Raw genomic sequence first — 12739 nt, forward strand, 5'->3', positions numbered from 1 at the left:
CACGTTGGCTGAGTGGCACTTGCCAATAACCTTTCAGCAAATCTAGTTTTGTGACAAACTTTGCTAATCCAACTCTATCTACACAATCTTCCATCCTTGGAAGGGGGAAAGAGTCAGCTTTTGTTACGCTGTTGACCTTCCGATAATCAGTGCAAAAGCGAAAGGTGTTGTCAGGTTTTGGGACAAGTAAGCAGGGGGAGCTCCAAGGACTTTGACTGGGGACGGCCAGCCCGTAGCGCAGCATATACTCAACCTCTGTCTGCATGATTTCACGTTTTCTTGGATTTGCTCTGTAAGGATGTTGTTTTATAGGAACAGCATCACCAACATCAATGTCATGAACACACACAGCAGTCCTACCTGGTACGTCATTAAACAAGGTAGGGTAGGTACACAGTAACTCAATTAAGCCACAAGATTGTTCATTAGTCAAATGAGAGAGAAAGTGTGGGAAATCTTTCATTATAGCAGAATTATTTAACCGCGTAGAGGAAATTGGTACATCTCTACACATTAACCCATCTTCCTCTAAGGAGTAATTTGCTATTACACCTACTGTGGCAACAGAGGTCGCCAGTGGGTGAACCGAAGTTTGGTCTACTGCCAATTCACAATGAGGCCTGTTTACATAGGCCTTAAGCCTGTTGACATGACAAACACGACTTTTACATCTGCGGTCAGGAGTGGCAATCAGAAAGTTTCTCTCATTTAACTTTCTTTCAACCAGGTATGGACCAGATAACTTTGCATGTAAAATAGAACCAGGCGTTGGAAGTAGCACCATGACTGAATCACCAGGACTAAAATCTCTTCTCACAGACTTTTTGTCAAAATAAGCCTTCATCTTTGTCTGTGCTGTAGACAAATGAAGTTTTGCGAGAGTTTGGGCTTTGTGAAGTTTCTCACGAATAGAAGTGACATAGTCATCAACAGGCAAAGCTTTGGAACTCGGATTTAGCAGCTGTTCACAGTTTTAGAGGGCCACGAACTGTGTGGCCAAACACCAGCTCAGTAGGGCTAAAGCCAAGGGACTCCTGCACAGATTCTCTTACTGCAAACATTAGAAAAGGAAGACCCTCAACCCAGTCTTTTCCAGTTTCCACACAATATCATCGTAGCATTGTTTTAAGGGTTTGGTGGAACCGCTCTAGTGCACCTTGGGACTCAGGGTGATATGCTGTAGAAGTTTGGTGGCATATACCAAGGGTTTCTAGTACTTGTTTAAAAACCCTGGAAGTGAAGTTTGACCCTTGGTCACTCTGAATTACTTTTTGCAATCCAAAAGTAGAACAAAACTTGAGTAGTTCTTTAATCACAACCTTTGCTTTTAACGTGCGTAATGGGACAGCCTCTGGGAAGCGAGTTGTAGCACACATAATGGTCAGAATGTACTGGTGTCCTGACTTAGCTTTGGGTAACGGTCCAACACAGTCAACAATTAAGCGATCAAATGGGTCACTTAAAACTGGTATAGGATAGAGAGGTGCAGGAGGGATCTTCTGGTTGGGTTTTCCTGCCAGCTGACAAGTATAACACGACTTACAAAATCTGGACACTGCTGACTTAAGACCAGGCCAAAAAAAAAACCTAGTAATGCGATGGTAAGTTTTTGTTATACCGACATGTCCAGACAAAGCATTTTAATGGGCAAGTTTTAAGACCTGCTGCCGATAACCAATAGGCAAGACAATCTGCTGCACTTCCTGCCAGCCTAAGTCTTCTTGCTGGTGTTTCCACCTACGCATCAACAATCCACGTTCCCAGAAGAAAACCACACCCGATTTAGGCAACTTGGTAGCACCATCTGCAGCCGCTCTACACTTGGCTAGGGAAGGGTCTGCTTTTTGTGCTGTAGCTAAGTATTCTCTACCTGCCTTTAGAGGGATTTCAGAGGTTAATTGTTCATTGATAGTTACGTCACAGTCAGGGTCTGGAGTAACAGACAGAACACACTCCACAGAGTCAGGCTCATTAATCAAAAATGAGTTTGAGATATCCACGACTTCCTCAGATTTCTTCGACTGAGCACGGTTAACTGCACAGGCAGGAAAAACGGATGGAAAATTCTCGGCCAAATCAGATTTCGGTGTAGCACTAGGTTTATATGATACAACTGGTCTAGGATAGACTGTGCCACCCGCAAGTTCATTCCCCAGAATCAGATCAACACCCTCAACAGGCAAGTGTGGACGCACCGCTAAACTGACCACACCACTAACAATGCTAGACCTTAGATACGCAGTATGAAGTGGCACATTCACACAGTGCATTTCAATTCCACGAATCAGCACGTCATTACCCGTAAAAGAGTCAGCAGAGAAAGGCAATATTCTCTCAGATATAAAGGATTGAGCAGCACCCGTGTCACGCAAGATTGTTACCGTTTTAAAACCAGAATCAGGAGATAGGGAGACTGTACCTTCAAATAAGAAAGGGTGATAACTCTCTCCACTAAGAGAGCTGTCATGGGGCATGGTTTGCACAAGAGCTACGTTTTGGGGTTTGGAAACCGCGCTCTTCTGTTTCCAAGCCTTACAGTCCGCAATCAAATGGTTTGGATCAAGGCAGAAAAAACAAACTCGCTTATCATCGTTTATAAGTTTACGCGCAAATTTAGATGCAGTTTCACTTTTAAATGAATTTACTGCACGCGGTGCTGCTGAGCTTTCCACATTCACAAATGGAGACCTGGCAGATGTGTGGGCTGAGAACACATTTCTGTGTGGCAGCACAAACTTATCTGCCAAGACTGCAGCATTAGCCAATGAAACCACTTTTTGTTCATTTAGGTGCATTACGATATTTGTCGGAAGACAATGTTTAAATTCCTCTAGCAAGATTAATTCCTGTAAATCCTCTAAGGATGTAACCTTACTAGAAAAACACCACTTTTCAAAAAGAACTCTCTTTTCTCTTACAAACTCAACATACGTTTGTTTGACTGTTTTCGAATGACCACGAAATTTCTGTCGGTAGGCCTCAGGGACCAATTTGTACGCTCGCAGTACTGCAGCCTTAACAACATCATAGTCAAGAGAGCTTTCAATTGGCAGAGCCGAACACACTTCTTGAGCTTTTCCGGTTAGACTACACTGGAGTAATAAAGCCCACATATCTTTTGGCCACCTCAATTTACTAGCGACCCGCTCAAATGCGACAAAGTATGAATCGACTTCTGTCTCTCTGAATGGAGGTACAAGTCTTATATACTTACTGACATCGAAATAATCGCTAGGGGGTGCATTAGAAAAATCCTCTGTGACGATACTACCACCAGTCATTAAAGGCTGATGGGGGCCTAGTATGTGGAAGTGGTACTGGGTTTCTAGACAGGCGCTCTGATTCTAGATCCAATTTACGTATCTGGATATCTCGGTCAGCCTGTCTCTCCACTACACGAAGCTTTATAATTTCTGTCTCACATTCCTGTTTTTTAATTGCAAGTTCTAATTCCTTTAACTTCAAAGCAATTGTTGGATCCTGAGACATAACTGACTCAGAGTTGAGATTCACGCGTTCGGCTTCCAATGATGCTTCATACTGAACCTCTGTGCTCTCATCAAATTCTCTAGGCAAAATACCATCATCTACCAATTTCTCAAACAAGTTGTCCTTAAGTACTTGTTTAGTGACGTCTTTTTTTACAGAAATATTAAAAAAATTCCGCTATCAACACTAAATCCTTTTTCTTACAGCGATTAAACGCTTCAATAGTAGGAGAAAGAGTAAACGCAGTAAAATCAAACTCCATTATTTTAATGCCCACTACACTTTCCTCCCCACCTACAGTCGAAAACAGTCAAATGTTGAGAAAAGAGAGTACTTACCAACAGCCAATTAACGGACGGACGAGCCCCCACTTGATACAAGTTCTCCCCGTCTAGGGTTGGGAGAGCGTAACAGGCTTAAATTAAATGTAAACTTAAACGTGGAGATTTATTGTGTAGAAGAGTCAATCTTCAGGAGAAGGTCACCAAAACAACAAACAAAAGAGAAAACTTACTATTAGAAGGAGAACTAAATGACCTAGAGGAAAAATAAAATAAATAAACAACATATGCTTCCCTCCACTCCCTAACTAACCAAAAACAGGGATTAACTTATTACAAAAGAAAAAAGGTGACTCAATCTCCTTACTGTTTTCCATAAGAGGTAAAAAGAAAAAAAGAATATATATAATATAAATACACTACCTTTTAATACCGAAACAAAGTTAGAAAGAAATATTTAAGAAACAAATCACTATCTGATAACAAAGCTATAATGCTGTTTTGACATCCAAGCGCACACACAAAAGATGGACTGCAATACACCAAGACAACACACCAGTTTCACACTCGGTTACTACAACACACACACAAGTCTGGTGCAGGGGAGAAAGGAACCTTCTCAAGCAGTGTTCAGTCTGCTCTCTTATAGCGTGGCTGTGTAACACTCCTTATGAGTATCAGGTGTGGCTAATTATCTGCAAGGCAAGCAGAGTAAAGGCGGGCATACACTGTGCGATTTTCGTCCGATTTTGAGCCAAATTCTGGCTCATGCGACTCTTTTTCGGGTCGGGCCGATTTTCAGCTTTGTCGTGCGTCGTTTGTCGTGCAGTGTTCGTGCAGTGTACATGGGGAAACGAGAGGCGATTAACCTCTCCCGACCGGCAATCAGATGGTCGGATGAATTTCTGGCATGTTCGAAATTTTGGTCGCTCCTCGTGACTATATCGCGCAGTTGAAGCAGAGATACGAACCGATTGCCCTAAACTCAGTGTTTTTCCCTCACTGCGCCTGCGCGAAAACAGAAGTTTAACCATTTCATCTGCAGCACAAAATAAATAAATAAACGAAAAGAGGGAGATCTTTAAGTTCTGTAGTTCAAACTATCTCCAAATTACTGTTGCTTACCTCCAGTTCGTGTTGCAAAATGGATTAACCATTACCCACTTCTTCCAAGCCACCTGCGATGTACACTTTGCCTCTTTTATTAATTTGTTAAACAATGTTTTTGAAATAAAGCTGTTTTTAATTTTCATTGATGAATTATTGCAGTGTTCGGACATATTATATACGGTTAATAATTAAGTATATGCCTATAATTCATTGTAATCGACCTAAATGTTTTAGACAATTTTCAATGAGGAGTAAGCTTCTGTGTGATATTTTATTATCCTCACAGCGCGTTGTTTTTGCGGTGATGCGCTATGAAATTATTGCGTGGCAATTTAACAGCCTATCACTTTAATAATAAAAGTAGCCTTCCCTAATAATAATAATAATAATATACAATTATACTAATAATAATTTAATAAATAAATTGGAAATGCTAAATCATCTTGATATTGATAGCTGATGCTTGTTTTGACAATATCTCTGGATACATGATATTGTCTATAGGCGCAACCCGGCAAGGGAGTTTATCGCGCTGATTCGCGCATATTTCACACGTATAGTGTGAGCAGTCAAGTCGCAGCTCGACGTTATGACCGTATAGTGTGAGCGCAGAAATCCTGAGCTTGGCTTTACATCGCATGCGATCTACTCGTTCAGTGTGAGTAGGTACCTTGCTGAAATCGCACAGACATCGCACAGTGTATGCCCGCCTTAAGGGAGAGACAGCACAGAGCACAGAGCACAAAACAAAAACAATAAAGTATACAAAGTAAAATACATATCAAAAACACTTCTTACACAATACGTCCACAGGACGTAACACCTATTATGACCCAGCCAAAGTCGAGGCGCTGGGTGTACGGAGTAGGGATGTTAACCGATGACCGTTTGACTGATGGAAGTTGTCAGTAGTCGGTAAAAAAAAAAAAAAAGATCTCTAAATTAGGCTATTATAGACAGTGGACTAAACGTTACTACAGTTAGCCATCTCATTCCAAGATCTTTTTGTGTGAAGTGAACAAATCCCTCACACTCAATTTTTCATAACTCGCCTGTTTGTACTTAATAAACCAATAAAAACATTTGCCGCGAGGTCACAGCATTTAGGGTTTGCGCGCTCACAAGGTTTGCGAAAAGTAAAGGCTACAGGCTAAAACACTCGAGGTTAGAGCCAGGGCAGACGACAGGATGAAGCGTGCAAAGAAAAGTAGTGTGTGGGACCATTTCACCAAAAAGAATGGCACAGATATAAGTCGCAACTTGTGTGATACAGTGATTAAATACAGTAGTAACACATCATCTATGATGTATCACCTGAAAACGCGACACCCGCAAGCATCTTCGGGTGAGAAAGGTAGCCAAAGCAGGAGGCAGAGCGGCAGAGAGATGCGACAGAGTTGCGAAATTGCAGGCACGATATTGCACAATATTGGGAAAAAATTACATTGCGATATTTTTTTCCCAACGATATATATTGCGATATTGCGAGCCATGATCAATCCAGGCTAAAGTCAATAATTACCATTCCATTATATTATAAATTCACTAATAAGCAAGCTTCATTACAAGTGACAAAAAGGTAATTTAAAGGTGAACTAAGTATCTTTTTTACCTTAACTGAACAGCTTCGGAGTCATTGGAATGGTTATATGACTTATTTCGGGTTGAATGGTGGTCGTTTCGCACCCCCCTGGTGCCCGTGAGCGGAAAATCCGCATTTGCAACTTTGAGCCGGCCGGCCGCCGCGTCAGGAAGTATCGCGTGATATCAGGTCTCGCGATGTAAACAATTGCTTTACGGCCAAAAGAAATCTGCTCAAATACTGTCATTATTGCGCTCCCTCACGCTGTCAGAACCCGAATGAAGAAGACGTTTTAAAGAATGTCCCATCTGCTTTGATGTCGTTGATCTAGCCTCTGGTGTCTGAGAATCACCAACGAGTTTTTACAACAGTGTTGTCAAATATCTATTCCGAAGCTGTGGGGGAGCTCTAGAGAGAAACCTGCGAGCAAAAAGCGAGAATACAGCGAAGAAATCCCGAAGCTACTGAGTGCTGCTTTAAAGGAGCCGTATGTAAGATTGTGGCCAAAACTGGTACTGCAATCACTTTCAAATGACTGTAGAGCGGTGTATCCCTTCCCCCTCCCCCCTGACTCGAGGTTGCCAGATATGCTGCAGGATCCAGCAGGAACGTAGGCTGCTACAAGGAGCTGCAGCTGAGGTAACTAGAGCAGAGCTGGCAACCCGGATGCCGAAACACTACTGACTTTGTGATTGGTAGATAGGTGGAGGGTGGGGCTTCAGGCCAAAACACATGATGACAACATCAACATCAGTTGAGGGCTGCAACTTCACTTTTAAAATTACAATATCCTGGCCGTACTACTGTTGTCAGTGATATAAGTATTTGAAATGAACATGATTTCTTAATGTCTAGTGACATATCAGGGCCATTTTATGATTAATTGAAATACATTTCTTAAATACAGCTCCTTTAATATTTTATTCCAAAATTAGAACATATTTTTGTCAGAATTCGGTGAACGTTCTACGCAATCCAACGTGGCGGCGCTCTTAACAGATGTTTGTTTGTTCATTATTTCCTCAAAATAAGTAAAAAAAAAAATCGTATTCTCTCTCTCTCTCTCTGTTTTCGGTGCTGATGCAGTGACGCGTTCATGTAAACGGCACCTAAAAGCTGTCACAAAGAACCAGCAAAAGTAATGATTATGAATATGTAAAATATTGCGATGAGACATTTTAATTGTCTATTAATAAACAAGTTTTTTCTATGTCGGCTGCAAAGATGAAGTCTGACTCGCGATCTTCGCAGTAGCTTATTGAACGCGCCGGAGAGAAATACACATTTCATACGGATTACATCGTTTTATTTTGTTTTGAATGGTTCTGTTTAAAAGTAGAGATTTCTGTAGATATTAGATATATTTCTATTTTTTTTAGGTGTGTGAGGCGAGTAGGCTACCTTATACGCTGAGTTTCGGTTCATGGATGATAGCTTAACGTTAGCTCCAGTTCAGGTGCTGGCGCCTCCGTGTCGTGATTATCTATTGTCTGCTATATTTACTTTTTATTTATTAAATCGAGAAAATTGGATAATGAAACACTGATTAAAAATAAGATACAATTAATACAAAACGAAATTCGTTTTAAATAAAGGCTTTGTGCTTTCTGTTTGAGGTCTCTGTGAAAGTTTTAAAGCAGTCTTTTAGTGCCGCTTTGAGCGGTCGCGTCCGTAATGGAGAACTGTCACGTAACATTGTTTTTTCCTCATAAATGCGAACACGAAAAATAAAAGACAAAAGACTTTTTAAAAAAGACAACCATCCACAAATTTATAACACTCCAGGCAAAGTTTTTGGTCAACATCCTCCTTTTTGTAGACGAAATAGTCCCAAATAGCTGATTTTGACTTTCTTTTTAGTACGAAATCATCTTTCTCTTAATACACCATGGGTGCTACTACCCTTCACATTGCATGTTCCGGTGACGTGACTATTGCTCATGTGCACAGCGCTACTAGCATATTTTAAACTAATCGGTTAACCGGTTTCAACCGGCTAATGAGGCTCGGTGGTCGGTCAAGAAAAGCATTTGGGTCCAAATCTGGAATCTTGTCTGCCAAATGCTTGAGGTGAGTGTGGTATATTGCGACCTCCGGTGTCGGGATCTCAGATCGATCAACCCCGTCTGGGGCTGCAGAGTCTGGAGCTTCCGTTTTCCAGGGTGCTGGTCCAGGGTGCAGCGCGGTGACATGGTGGTCGCTTTTACACTCATTGCAATGTACACTTGTGTCGCAGTCTTTTGCCATGTGGTTGACGGAGGAACAGCACTTGTAACAAATGTTCTTTTCCTTCAGAATGGCTTTTCTCTCATCCAAGGTTTTTGCTCTGAAACCACAACACTTGCGGAGGGAGTGTGGTTTGTTGTGGAGCGGGCACAGTTTATCTCTCAGAGGAGTCACGATAGCCTTTTGGAGCAGTTATTTCAGTTTTTCAAACAGATACTGCAGTTTTGAAGTTGGGCTTGTTCAGTCTTTCAGGCCTATAAAGACTTGGGCCACCAGTAGAGAGCAAGGGGGCAAAGCTTGGGTCATTTAGAGTTTTAGCTTTGTCGCACACAAACTTCACGAAAACAGGGAATGGCGGGTATGAAGCATGGTGTTGCTCTTTGTAGTAGGATGCTGCAGTAATCCATTTCTCTTGGAGGTAAATTGGGAGTTTTTGAACAATAGGAGTGATGCCCCGGGACGTATCTAGTTAACTCAGGCCAGGTAGGAGACCATCTACACGGGCAGCATCAAGCTCTGAGATGAGATCGCCTAGCTCCCTCAACTTGTGATTTTCTCTGTTTGCAATTTTGGGAAAATCTTCCAACTTTTTCAGGAGAGCATTCTCTATCGCTTCAGGGGACCCATAGCTGTCATCCAGTCTTTGCCACACCATTTTGACACCAGTTGTGGCATCATAGGTGTGTACAGCCCTTAATCGTTTTGCTTGCTCTGATGATTTGGGGCCTAACCACTTGCAGAGGAGATCCAACTCCTCTCTTGGGGATAAATAGAGTCCTACTATAACGTTCAAAAAAGATGTCTTTCAGGCCCAGTAATTTTCGGGCTTATCATCAAACGTCAGGAGCCCTGAGATAACCAACTCTCTGCGAACCAAATATTTGGCTAAGTCTGATGTGGCTGGGGAATTGGACTCGTTAGCACTGACAACAGGGCGTGGAGGCGATAGTCTGGGCTGGAAATGAGCAGACTGATTCATAGAGCATGGCTGGAATCTTTGGTCAGTAGTAACTGGGGTTGGATACTGCGAGTGAGATATGAAAAAGGCATTTTTGAAAGAGCTTTGGGCATAAGAATGATCTACTCCACTGGTGATGTTATACTGTGAGGAATGCGCCACTGGTAGCTCTTGAAACCCAAATTCACTAATCTCACTGTTTTGTATGCTGTGCTCTTTGACTTTATTTTGCACAAAATTACCACTGTCCTTTACTCGCTGAGATGCTGGAAGCACTAGTGTGGTAGCTTGTACAGAGTCAAAGCGGGTATTAGCCAACGGAGGTGGAACTGGTGTGGGCTGGACGACGTTGTCGCTGTTTTTTGGAAACCAGGTATCTCCACCTTCATCCTCGGCTGCTGCCTCTCTAGGACCTCTGCTTCGGCGTTGGCGGCTGCAGCTGCAGCTGCATTCTGTAGACGCAGCTTGAGGAGGTCAGCGCTGAGCTCTGCGTTTCTTTTTTGTAGCTTCAGCTTCGATGTGGGCTTGTTCTTTTATCACCTCTGCTTCTCTTTCAGCGTATGATGCCTGTGCTTGAGCAGCAGCTGCTTTAGCACATGCTTTTGCTGCCAAAACGCTTGCATTGGACCATTGACTGGCACGTGACCGCTGACTGGCACGTGAGATGTTGGAACAGTTCGATCTTGTTTCCCACAGGTCACCAACGTTGCTGACTGTAGCCTACTTTGGTGGTCCGGGACAGCAGTGTTGTCTTCTGTATCAACTTTTGGCTGACCTTCCATCTGTCTTTTTACTATTCTGCTCTACTAGTGTGTGTGAACTAGCTTTGCAGAACCAGGAAGCGTCTTGCTCTTTTAGTGTGTTTTACTGGAAGGACTGTAAAACTGTAGCATACAGAAACAAAGATAATGCATATTACAATCTCAATAGGGTGAATATACAATGCAAATATAAAATAAGTAGCTTAGAATTAACTAAAACCCTCAAAAAAAAAAAAAAAAAAAGATTGCATTAGCGAGCTATTAGCACGATGCTAATATACATGGAAAATGCCATAGGGATGCTAACAGTACTAGCGCCACATATTTTCTTACAAATTACGAATTGGAAACATGCTAAAATCACTATCAAACAAATACTTACAGACAGATATTTTTGAGGGACCAAAATAATATTTTACAGGCTTTAACACTCTGGAGTTTGACTTGCTGTGGGACTGTTAGGAGAATAACTGAACTACGGTAACTCTACGTGGACAAAACACAAGAAACTCAAAACACAAATAACTCTTCCCACAAGGGGGCAGTACAAATACAGAGACGAGAAGCTTCCAGATTCTTCCTCTGTTAATTAGGGCTGTCGCGGTGAAGGATTTTCCCTTATATCGCTCAATAGCGCGATATGCGGTTTTACCGCATTTATTAATTTATTTTGGTTTGTTTTGATTTATTGTTACGATGTGGTCAACATGCACAAAAACGAAAGTAACCAATTTTTCAGTAACCAATAAACCGAAACTAAACATCGTATCTGCGCATTGAAAGCCTGTCACTCAGCGCGCAGTTGTTACGGCAACGGACTGTCTTTGAGTGAGTCATTAAACCATTCATTCAACAACACGTTCAAAAACGCTGATTGATTCATTAAAAGATAGTAATGAAACAAGGTTAATTATTTTTTACTTTGAGCTCCACTTTTCAAGCTGACCAGCAATGCGTTGCATAGGGAACGCTGAAGCTTCACTTAAAGGTAGGGTAGGTAGGATTTTTATAAAAAAAACTTTTTTTCAAATTTGTTTAAACTGTCTTTATATACCAATACATAATTAAAATGTAAGTGCTCTGAAAAAGAGAGTATACAAATCGAGTGACTGTAGACCTATTAATCTGCAATAAACACAGCTCATTATTTCCATTCACTCCCACCCCCTCCCTTCTGAGCTCCTTCCAAAGCCACGCCCCCAAAACACATGAATGCGCGACGCCTAACGCTCAGGCTCAGCTGGAAGACGCATTTGTTTACCTGAGACGAGTGGAGAGGAAGGAGCGCAGTACATACAGTGACATCATGTCAGAATCACATGTAATAAAATACCTAACTTTATCACTATAAATATAAACAAATAAGATTTCTTTTAGTACTCACTATCAAGCTAGCATATCGATACTGGTAAAGTTTAAAATATAGGCTACTTTGTTTTATTCGGTAACGAGCTATATTTATAGGTAACGAGCTATATTTATAAGCAGCTAAAAACAGGTTGCATTGATACACGTTTTTCCATTACCATCAGTTACACTGTGATGAAGGTGAATTTCGTGTTAGATTCATAACATATACGGTGTTTTGCATGTAAGAGTTTCCATGATGAAAGCATTGTTGACTCTGATGAGGACTAACGTTACAGTCCGGTGACAAGTAGGCTACCCCATCGTCGGTTCGAGGACAGGTCCGGGGTCGAGGGCGAAGCAGAGGAGGTCGTTCAAGAGTGCGGGCAACCAGGGTCCGAAGAAGTAGTTTTTGCCTTGTTTGCCTTCGCTGACTGAATATGCAGGTGCTTTGAATTTTGAATGCTCTTTCTCTGCCATAATTTTACTCTCAAATCAAACGGGTGCGTGCGCATATGGGCAGATATAGCAAGAGTGGTGGTAGCCATGGTTGCGAGAGTGAGTGACAGTCGGCCAAACCAATCAATTGTTTCGTCCCGAATGGAAATAATGAGCTGTGTTTATTGCAGATTAAAAGGTCTACAGTCACCCGATTTTTATCCACTCTTTTTCAGAGCACTTACATTTTAATTATGTATTGGTATATAAAGACAGTTTAAACAAATTTGAAAAAAGTGACAAATGACATTGATTCAATGCGTGACTCACTGAGTTTTGTTTCTCGCGACCGCGAGTTCCTCGCGCTGTGGATGCTGACCAGCGCTGTCGCTGATGCCATTCATGGTAAATACCCTTTATTTTAAACGTTAAAAGGATGACAGGACAAATATTTAACTTTCCTTGGACACGGCAACCTTTTCACGGATATGACTTGACCTCAAAGACAGACAGACGCAGGTAATCGCACGCGCTCAGTCGATCTTTC

At 41.8% G+C, this 12739-nt stretch overlaps 1 protein-coding gene across 3 annotated transcripts in view; it reads left to right on the top strand.

The window, feature by feature from the left end:
• LOC309498688 (uncharacterized protein) overlaps positions 1-12739 on the top strand; it is a 40655-nt gene that overhangs the window by 19070 nt on the left and 8846 nt on the right. The window lies entirely within an intron of this gene.

Source organism: Leuciscus leuciscus (genome assembly GCF_965113295.1).
Source record: "Leuciscus leuciscus genome assembly, chromosome: 1".
NCBI classification, from domain to species: domain Eukaryota; kingdom Metazoa; phylum Chordata; class Actinopteri; order Cypriniformes; family Leuciscidae; genus Leuciscus; species Leuciscus leuciscus.